Below are 10,759 nucleotides of genomic sequence, written 5' to 3'. Positions count from 1 at the left end.
CAACACAGTGACAGCGGGGGACCCCTGAGAGTGAACAGGAAGCGAGACCACACACGGAAGGCATTCAACACAGTAAGGGCACATTGTGAGAATTACTGGCGATAATTACCATGCAGACGCTGGAAGGATGTGAGACAGACGTGCACACGAGAGCACAGGGACCAGCCCTGTGGTGCTCAGCATATTAATCCAACAATCCCTGCTGAGGACCACGGATCCAGCCACACCTGGAGCCCGCGGGAGCCACCCTCGGAGTGGCCAGTGGGCTGTGAGTGGGCCCTGCAGGCTCGTTCTCTGCACCCCCGCCTCCCCCACCAGCCCTGACGGCTCTGAGCTGCAGCCCTGCTCCACAGGCTGAGTTTGGAGCACTTGGTGAGGGCGTCGGAAACATCCAAGGAGGGAAAGGAAAAAGTGAAGCTGGCAATTAGCTGCCGAGGATGCTGGGAACATCTCTCCCCAGCTCCTCCTGGGGCTCTGGCTGATGAGGAACCAGCCCCAGGGGCCCGGCGCGGCTCTCTCCTTCATTAATGCAGTTTCCACTCGCTGTTTCCACACTGGAGTTTCCATGCTGGGCTCCCAGCCTCCCCTGGGGAACGCCCGGTGGTGTGGTGGAAATGGCGTGGCTCTGGGGGCAGAGGTCTGGGTTCAAATCCCAGCTCTGACATCTGTTAAAGGTGTCCTCCTAGCCAAGTCACTTCGTCCCAGGGGCCCCGTTCCCTCGTCTGTGGCGGGGAGGTCATCACGCATCCCTTGTGGGGCTGTTGTATCAGTTAAAAGGGGGGTGTTTATGTTGTACCAGGCGCACATGGGGCGTTCAGCAAATCTCAAGTTTTGTTTCCCCTCTGCCTGGTGTTCAGCGCACTGGAAAAGGGAAGAGGGAAGGTTATCCTCGTGGAGAAAGAAGAAGAGGGGATGCTGGCCAACCAGGAACAAGGGACCGAGGACAGAGAAAGATGGAGGCGAGAGAAAGGAAGAGATGGCAGAAGGATGCCTCTCTCACAAGACGAGACTTGGGGCTCCGCCGTCTTGCTGGAATCTGGCCCACCCTCCTTCCTGTGCGTTTCCGCCCACAGGAGTCCTCAGAGAGGGCCTGGCTCTGCCCCAGTCACCCCCACCTCATCCCAAAGACAGCTGAACCACTGAGTCCCAGAGAGGCTGCCCCTGCCTCCCTCTGGAGCCTGGGGAACGGCTCCCCGGAGGACGCCCATCGCTGCATCAGCACCAGGACCGAGAGGCCAGGGGGCCTAAGGGATGAGCCCGGAGGAGTCGGGAGACTGGCTGAGGGCTCGTCCTCTCTCTGGGCCTTGGTTTCCTCATCTGGGGGGGCAGGACCAACAGCGTCCACTTCCAGGGCCGCCATGTCAGTGTGCCTGGCGTGCAGGCTGAAAGGGGACATCCACCCGATGTCCCTCTGGGGCTCTGGCTGTGTCTCCCTCTGAGGGACTGAGGATGCCAGAGGCAGCAGGTGGGCAGGATTCCTGCCACAGCCCTCAGGAGCCCTGACCGCCCGTGAGCCTGGGAATTCCCTTTCTTCAGGGCGAACAGAAGCGAACACTGTGCCAGACACCATTCCAGGCACTTTCCACGTATTTCTAGTAGCTCATTTAATCATCACACAGTGCAATAAGGTAGCTATGCTGTTATCATCACCCCCATTTCACAGGGGGAGAAACTGAGGCACACAATACCTTATCAGGTATTACGATGACTTTGTGAGAGAATGCCCTAACGTGTCTGCGGAGTGCCTGACACGTGCCGAGCCGTTGCTAAGACCCTGCTCTTACTGGCCGCGGCTTCGGAGCAGGAAAAGACTTGGAGGAAACCCTGAGAGGCCCGGTGTCCTGCCCTAGGGAGCTGACGTCAGCGCCAAGACTCCTGGCTCCCAGTCCAGAGGTCCTCCCATTACACAAGCTGTCTCTCTTAGACTAGAGCACAGAAGGCAGATATTCCAGCTTGGGGGCGGCAAACCCTCTTCTCACACTTGCTGGCTGGGACTGATTGTGGCGGCCGCCTTGAGTCCTGCGCTGAGAAAACCTGGGAGGCTAGCCGCCGCTGGGCGGCTGGGAGAGCCAGGATCCACCGGTGACACTGGCCCCGGGCGTGGGAGGGGGAGCGGCCACCCGTGCGATTACTTGGCACCCTTCTGCGGCCTTAGCTTTGACCTTACTGGCCCCGGCATGGGAGCGGAGGGAATCCTGTGCTCTGGGTCAAAAGAATAAAATTTCGCAGAGGAGGGCACAAGGTCCAGAGTGGTCAGGAGACTGCCCAAGGTCACACAGCAGGACAATTCCCTTGTCGGTGACTCTCCCATGTTTCCCTTCTTCCGAGATCCTTGGAAGTCTGGACAGGTTCGTGTCCGGCTCCTGCTGCCTGAGTTTCCAATCACCAGCCACAAGAGGACATGACCCAGAGCTTTCTGCTCAGGCCTCAGGGGTCCTGCCAGATGCAAGGCAGGCAGTGTCAGAGGGAGGGCTTCTCGGCTCTTTGTTTGGATTCAGATGAGGGCGTTTGCAAGTTTCTGGAGATCACCACGGAGGCCAGCCAATTCTATTTTCACTCGAGGATCCATCATCCTCGCTCTGGTCTCAGGCGCACGTCAGCTGGCGTGAACTCAGACGGGGCAGGCCCGCAGTTAGGAGCGAGGGAGGCACGGTCATGTCTGCGTTCAGGGCCAGCAGGCTTAGAGCTCTCTTTCCGAGGCAAAGACATGACACAAATCTTCCCGCCGCCCGGCCAATGCCTCCTCGTGCGTCTGCCGGGGGTGACACTCAGACAACGTCTGCACACGGGGCCCGGCCATTGAGGAATTCATTCATCAGAATCCTGTTTACAGCTCTCTGGCAAGCGGTCACAATTCACTGGCTCACGCCAGAGCCTGGGCCCTCCTGCAAACTGCTGTGACATTTGGTAAAAATACCAGCTGGGGACGGGGCCAGGCCGGGAGGTGTGTGTGCAGTTCAGGCTGACTTGTGAAATGCAGGCGCAGTGTGGGTCACAGGCTTCGGGGAAGGCTGGGAGGCAGCCTGTCACTGGCTCGAAGTGTCAGCGTGGACGAGTCACTTCTCTGCATCGCACATCTGTTTTCTGAGGGGTGTGGACTAGTCAAAAATCTGTCAGCCCACAGACTTGTCTGTGTGGTCTGCACAGAATCGGCCTGCATTTTATATATATATATATATGCATTTAAAGGAATCCCTTCCCAACAAACTAGATTTCCCAAATCCAGATTTCCAGTATGACACTGGGCATGCACTCCCACCTGGCAGTGATGACCTGTGAGCTGAGCAGTCCCTGACATCTCCCCATGAATCTGTGATCTGGGGTTTGCCAAGGTTAACACCAATCCCTGTTACTAGGCCTGGGCCCAGGACCTCCATGGAAGGCCGTGCAGGTTGCTCACTGCACAAGGTACCCAGCTGTGAGGCCAAATAGGGGCTGAATTCCTACAGTCCGCTTGCCATGGCACGGGTGCTGATGCAGGGCTTTGTTTGGCTGAAGAAAATGATATTTTTTTCTAGTTTTCACCAAGAATTATATGGTTTGGGCCAATATTTGCATTCCTGAGAGATTGCGGGTGGGGCTTCCTCAGAGGTGGAGACACTGGTGGGCACCGGGTGTAAGTCAGGACAGCTGCCTGTGAGACGTGGAGGAAGGCCTGTCCTGTCTCTGGGCCAGTTTCCTCATCTGAAAAACAAGAGGGTTAGCTAGGTGACTTCAAAGGCCCTCTGGCTATGGGAGAGTATGGCGCACAGACAGGAAAAACTGCAGATGCAGTGGGGGCCTAAGGGGTGAGCGGGTGGCAGGCCTTGGCTCTGGGGAGGAGGCTGGGGAGGCCAGCAGGACAGAGGAAGGGACGGGGGCTCAGCACAGAAGTGGCGCAGATCCCGTCCCCAGCCTCATCACGTGGTGCCCCACAAGGCCAGCTCTGGCTCGGAGGGGAGGCCCTGGGGCTACAGTCACCTCTCCATCCTGGACATAAGGCCCCGCAGCAAGTTCACAGCAGAGGTGGGAGTAGGACCGAGCCTCTTCCAGGCTCTGGGACTGTGGCATTGCTACCACGCGCTCCACCTCCAGGCAGGCCACCCTGGTACCTGCCCTCATCAAGGGTGTGGGCGGACTGGGAGGGACACTCAGGAGTTGGCTGGGGGAAGGGGAGGCATTCTAGGAGGGAAGATGAGCAGCGTTCAGGCCGCCAGTGTGGCAGAGGGCCCCCCGCCAGGTCTTTCTGCCCCCTTAGTCATCTTCCATGTGCTCAGAGCTTGTCCCACTAACCCTCCTCTGCTGGCCGGGCTCTGTCTTCTCATGGCTGCTTCCTTGTTCTGGCATGTTCTCTAGACCAGGAGCTGGCAGTCTACCAGGCCAATGACCACCCGTTTTTGTAAGGTTTCCTTGGAGCAGAGTTACACCTGTTTGTGTGCATGCCGCCCAGGGCTGCTTTTTTGCTTCAAGGGCTCCCGAGGCTGAAAACATTTGCTATTTGGCCTTTTACAGAAAAAGTTGGCCAATCGCTGCCCTAGATCCATCCGTGCCCATGAAGCCATCCTGATCAAATGACTGGCCCATTTTCCTTATTTTACAAATGAGGGAAATGAGGCACAGAGAGGTTAAGCAACTGGCCCAAGGTCACACAGCAAATGAGAGACAGCCAGCCTCTGAACCCAGAGAGGCAGACTCTGGAGTCAGTGCTTCCTTCCTGGAAAAGGTCACTCTTCCAAGATAGAATTTCCAAACACAAACCAATGCCCAGAGTACAGGTCAGAAAATGGACATCTTATCGCCTCTGTGTTAACCGTTTTCTTCCAAAGCCGCTCTTCATCCTGTTGCAGCAAAGTGTGTTGCAGCAAAGTGTGTTACAGCTCAGTGTTACAGCTCAGTTGTGACAGCAGCCTGGATCCAGGTGAGAGACCAAGCAGCACTCGGAGGGCTGGAGAACTCAGGTTTATTACGCCAGCGGGCCCACAGAAGTTAACACTCCAAGCTCTGGGCCCCGTCTGTAGGTTTACACAGCCTTTTATAGGCTGCCAGTTGTAACATTTTGCAACATCATATGCAAATAAGGTATAACAAAGGTGACTAATTAAGAAGAAGCTTTGTAGAAATGGACCAGTCAGGAGTGAGGGAAATGGACTAATCAGGAGTGAGAGAAATGGACCAATCAGGAGTTAGCTCAGGGGACCAATAGGGGTAAGTTCCGCTTTCCTAGAAGTAAGCCGTTTCAGGGTTTAAAAAGCGAGATAATGCCACTGGGCCAGGGAACCGGATGGTGCTGGCAGGAGGGTAGTGGCCCTGCCTGGGGGTCCTGTCTGTCTTTTCCATGGGGCTTCCCACCTCATTCCGAGAATATAATGGACTGCGTATTTTTGGTTGAACATCGGCAGAAGGCTTATACAGGAGCACTTGCGTGTAATTAATCTCTTTTTTTAACCTTGATGGTAGAACCGTGAGGTAGTACTTGTCTGCTTGGCTTGTTCGGAAGGGGGGCACCTGCACACGGCACCACCCATGTTTGCTGTTGTTCCAGGCAAGGAGAGAAGGGTTCGCTGTTGTTCCAGGCAAGGAGAGAAGGGTTCGCTGAGCCACTGCCCAGGGTGTGATGTCACAGGAGGAATATGTAACCGACTTAGGGGATGAATGAGGTACAAGGACTTCTGAAACCTGTGTTTGCACAGTTGCCCCGCAGTGCAAGTCCTCATAGAATGCTGTCTGTTTCATGGTGGTGGATGAACTGACTTTATTTCCTTAAAACCAAAAATCCGTTCCTTGAAATGGGTCTGTAAGGGGTACTTTAAACATTGGTTCATGCCTAATGATTTTTAAAATTTTATGTCAACCTTTGACTTAACGCTATGTAGCCCTCTTACCATCAGCTTTTTCCAGAATACTTTCACTATTCAGGTAAAGTAAGTCGATGTAATGGACGGTTTAAGGCTGTTCTATATGCAGTGTTTCATTCCTCCTCCTGTGTGCCAGGGCTCCTCGAACAAGGGAACGTGTCTGAAGAAAGAACATGCCCCGAAGAGTGACTAATCCCACACACCAAGCTGACTTTTAAAATCAGCACCAGAGACTTGAATAGATGCTCCACCTTTTCCAGGAAGTTGCTCTTTCTGATTCCGATGACTAAAGGCAGGCCCATAAATCAGCGGCACCAACAGGGAAAACGCAGCGCTGTCCAGAACAATCGTGTTAGTTTACTTGCTGAACCAAACAGGTTCGTGTCATTGACAGCAGATTTAATTACTATCAAATAGCAAGACGAGTGCCAGCCAAGGCAAAGACTGGAAACACAGAAACCAACCTGCCACTGGACGGACACATCTTTGGGCCTTCTGGAATCTTCTGGAAAAATCTGGCTTTCTGTACAATTGTGTGTCTCTGGTTTACCCAGAACTTACTCGTATGTCATAATCTATGCACTAACCAAGTGTGGCGGACACTGCTATCCCGACTTTAATGCTGAAGAAACCGAGGCCCAGACAGTCAGGTGACTTCGCACAGCAGACCGTCCTCAGCCAGCTCCCCCGGCTCCTCCCTGCACGCGGCCTCTCCACTTGGACGTAACCATCATTGTGCTTCTTTTTGCTTCGTCTCCAGTTGTTGTTACTTCTTAGGGGTCCTTCCAAGAGACCCACGGGCCAGATGCCACGTGGGCTCTCTTCAGGGGACAGGCTGTGGGAGCAGGAAGGGCCCCCCTCGGGAGGGCATCAGAGGGGATGAGGAAGGATGCTGGGTTTGGGAGCCAGAGCAAGAATCCTATTCCACGTCCCAGCTCTGCCCCTGGCTGACCAGGTAGCCTTGGGGGTTATCAGGTCTGTGTCCCGGTTTCCTCCCCTACAGCATGGATATACCTACCCCACCACCATACTGGGGATTTGTGACTACTGGAAGGTGGCAGTGACAAAATGTATGTAAGCCACTCAGGGACGGTGACAACTGCGATCTAGGCTAGATCATTTGCTACTCTGCCCCCAGATCAGAACCACACGCCCAGCCCTTTGCTTAGTGACCAGAATTTGTTCCTGAAAACTTTCCTGCTAAGTGAAAAGCCATTAAATGAAAAACCCATTTCATAAATTTTAATGGGAAAAATCGATACCTTCCATCCCAATGCGGTGTTTCAGGCTGCCGCTTGAGCCACCCTCTCCAAGGATACGGTCAGAGAACTTATGCGTCTAAGGAGCCCCACAGGCGATCCTAATGCAGGCCCAGCCAGAGAACTCCTTCCCGTCTCACCCTTCCTGTCACCCCGGAAGCGCCTGAGTGTCGCTCCCCAGCCCCAGGCCTGGGACTGAGCCAGGCAGGGGTTACACTGAAATGGTGCCTCACCGTCACCTGCGTTGGCTCCCTGAGCCCCAGTTTACAGATGGAGAACCTGAGCAGGAGGCCCACTCGGGGCCATCCAGGGAGTGAATGGCAGCGCCCTCAGCTAAATCCCAGGCGGTCCTTTCTGAGGCTCTGTGTTCTCTGGCCTGACGTGGGGGACAGTGGCCTTGCTGGTCCAGGCTTTCTTGAAGTTAGACCCGGGGTCTCAGATAATCAGCTGCCAAGGATTAAAGGCCCCCGGTGAGGCGAGGCCTCTGTTGCACCTCCCACTGACACAGCCCAGCACCCCAGCACTTGGACTTGGGGTCCAGTGCACAGTTTCCCGTGAGGTCTCCCAGTTAATAAGTCCCAGGCCTTCTTGATGCACGTGGGGAGAGGGAAGGTGCCCCCGGAACACTGGCTCGGTGAGGAGGGTTGATTCAGGGCAGCCAGGAGAAGCGGGGTCTCCCCCCCGCAGCAAGCGGGGCCTCTGCTGGGACATCAGAGGTCCTGAGAGCCCCTAACACCGAAGTGGGGGTGCGCTCCTGCTCTGCGGGGCTGTGTAGGGTCTCGTGTGTTGAGAGACACACTGGTCCCCACGGGTGTGCGGTCTTCCTGGGGAGACCCGAACGAGCACGGGAAACGGGGTGGAGGACAGGTGAGCGCAGAAAGTTCCCAGTGAGCCTAGCTGCGCAGGAGGGGAAAAACCAGGGAGGAGAAGGGGGGAGGGGGAAGGAGCGGCAGGAATGGAAGGCGGGGGTGGTGGGGAGAGGAGAGAGAGCAGGGGTATGAGGTAAAAGTGCAGGGAGCTGGAGCCAGAGGCCTCTCCTACCTGTGCTTTCCAGCTTTTCCCTGTGGCTGGGTACAGGGTCAGGAATATTCCCCAGGCCAGGGGTCACAGGGGCAGCAGGGCCTGGAGGGGCCGGGCAGGTGCACAAGAGCCAGGCGGGCCAGCTGCCCAGCTGGAGAGGAACCCAGCTCACCAGGGAGGCTTGTCCGGAGGTCTGGGCCTCCACGCAGCTCCAGCTCATGACTGCCACGTGGAAGGAGGGCTCTGTGTTGCCAGATTTCCCAAGTCTACCATCCAGAAGCCGGATTTCTGTAAAAATCTCCGATGTTTGAAGCCTCACTCAAGCCAGACGCCACGTATCCCAGGGCCAGATCCAGCCTGGTCAGCGCCTGACCTGGTCGGTTTGCTCAGGAAAGAGCTTGGCCTTTGGGGTCAGACGAACTGAGCCTGCATCTCAACTGCCTGGAGGGTCCCGGACAAGTGATTTAATCTCTGTTTCTCATCTGCAAGACATGGATAAGAATGGCTGTGTCATGGGGGTGTCGTGGGCTTAAAGGTAACACTTGCCAGAATCTCCCTACAGGGAGCTAGCACACGGTAAGCGATCAGGTTACCAGGCCTGTTGTCTGCAGCCTGCGCTTCCCAGACCCCGTTTCTCAGAAGCGCCCCCTTTGACATCTTTCCTCCCAGAAACCGTTTCCCTTGGTTTAGGAGGAAGACCCCCGACAGTCTGGTTTTTTGGCTCTGGGATTAACTGGATTGTAGTTTACTGACCTGATGTGTTTGAGGACAAGGCTTTCTTCCCCAAAGGGGAGGGCAAACGCATTAGGCGCGTGCATGCAAGTTCCCCTCGTCCCGGCTCTGCCCGAAACTGATGCTCAGGCAAAGGGAAGGGTCCGCCAAGGCAGCTAGCGTGTGAATGGCAGAGCTAAGCCTAGGGCTGCAGCTTGGCGGCTCCCAGTGCCTTCTCCGTAGCCCCTCTCTCAGCTGCGGGTGCTTCCCAGGGTCAGGGAGGGGAAGCTTCCTCTCCCAGTGGTGCTGTCAGGCCCACCTTGGTGAGCTGGGGCCTGGGAAGCCCGCCCCTCTGGAGAAGTTCAAGCCCGTGGATTAGGCAGACTCGCGCTTGCGCTCTCAAGCTGGGGAGCCCCGAGCTGGGCAGGAGAGCCCGGGGGCAGAGGGCAGCCGGGGCCACCGCCGGCCTCCGCGCTCCCAGCCTTGCCTGTCCCCGACGCCCCGTCGTCACCCTTCCCAGGCCGCGCCGCCAAGCGCACGCCAGGTCAGGGCGTCCCGGGACCTCGTGGGTGCACTTGGAAGGCCCGCGGAGCGGAACAAAGCCGGAGGAAGAAGGACTGACTTCCTGCCTCCCGAACCAGCTGGAACAACTCGGAACAAACAGCCCCACCGCGAGCGGCCGGACAGCGCCTGCGCAGTGTGCGCCGGGCCCGCTTCTCAGACCCGGGAACAGGCAGATGACGTGTTTCCTTGCTTCCCCACGGCTCCGCCTGTCACCTGAAGAACGGTTTCCCTTTTTCTCCCTCCCCCAACAAGAGGAGAGAATTCCTGAAGCACCTTTGCTGGTCTTGTCCGAGCTACTTTTAAAGGAATGTTAACTCGTGAGCAAGGCCGGCACTTTTAAGCCCATTAACGCTGGAAACACGTGACTGCAGCCCTGGCCGTCCTGGAAGCCATGCCCTGCCGGCAGGGCTGGGTTTTCCCTTCTGTTCTGGGGCTGCCCTAGTGCTCAGCTCACAAGATTGTAAGGATTAAATGAGAACAATGTGCGTAAACTTCTTCCACATTTATCTCTTCTGGATTAGGCATCACCATCTTCACTGAGCCGTCTAGGATACTGAGGCTCAGAAAGGTTACGTAGCTTGCTCAGAGTCACACAGCAGGTAAAGCGCTGAGGAGATGCACCTCATCCAGCTGCGGCCCGGTCTCTCTGTGACTGAGCTCCATCTGTGGTTCCTTGAGCGGCCAGCAATTCGACATCTGCCTGTCTTACATATGCAACTCTCCTTGTTCTGAAGACCCTTCTTTTATCTGAAAAACTGCGTGTTCTTCAAAGCCCAGGGCAAACATCTCCTCCTCGGTGAGGCCTCGTGGCAGTCCCTCCTTTAAGCTACCTCGGCACGTCACACTTAGGTTACGGCATCGTCACTCCCCTCCGTGGGGGGACACTTCCCCCATCCCTGGGCCCAGCACCCAGCACGTGTCCTCGCGGTGAGGGGTCAGCTCAGCCTGCTGGTGGACCCCAGGGAAGGGGCAGTGTGGCAGAAAGCCGTGCTCTGGAGACAGACTGGAGCCTCACCCTTAGCTCTACTGATAGCGGCCACTCGCCTTTCTTCCCCGAGCCCCGCCTTCCTGTTCTGCAAATGGGAATCTAACCCTTGCCTTTGCAAGGCTGTTGGGAAAATTACAGGAGGGCAAAGCCCGCAGCCCAGGGCTGCATGCGTAGTAAGTGCTCAAGAAACACTCCCTCCCTTCGGTCCCTCTCCTGTGACACCCCTCGCTGTGCACAGCCAGGACGGGGGTCTCCCTCATACATGTCTCTCCCCACTAGCACCTCGCACAAGCCAGCCAAGATGTATTTCATGACTGAGCCTCCCCGCAACCCTGTCAGAGAGGCAGGGATTTGTGTGCACCCATTTTATAAATGGAGAAACT

The 10,759-nt window shown here is 56.3% G+C and overlaps 1 long non-coding RNA gene across 2 annotated transcripts; it reads right to left on the bottom strand.

The window, feature by feature from the left end:
* Window positions 1-548: 548 nt before the first annotated feature.
* Window positions 549-9,522, bottom strand: LOC123616923 (uncharacterized). 2 transcript variants are annotated; one of them, XR_006725011.2, is made up of 3 exons: window positions 8,867-9,522; window positions 8,135-8,595; window positions 549-3,684 (listed from the first exon to the last, which is right to left on the bottom strand). It is a non-coding gene; the product is annotated as an uncharacterized LOC123616923 (long non-coding RNA). The 2 variants fall into 2 exon arrangements; XR_006725012.2 differs by having other exon boundaries at window positions 550-3,684; window positions 9,144-9,522.
* Window positions 9,523-10,759: the final 1,237 nt, after the last annotated feature.

The sequence above is a fragment of the Camelus bactrianus genome, chromosome 27 (genome assembly GCF_048773025.1).
Source record: "Camelus bactrianus isolate YW-2024 breed Bactrian camel chromosome 27, ASM4877302v1, whole genome shotgun sequence".
In the NCBI taxonomy this organism is placed as follows: domain Eukaryota; kingdom Metazoa; phylum Chordata; class Mammalia; order Artiodactyla; family Camelidae; genus Camelus; species Camelus bactrianus.
Note: the sequence above shows the minus strand (reverse complement) of the source record. Positions and strands in the feature narration are given on the sequence as shown.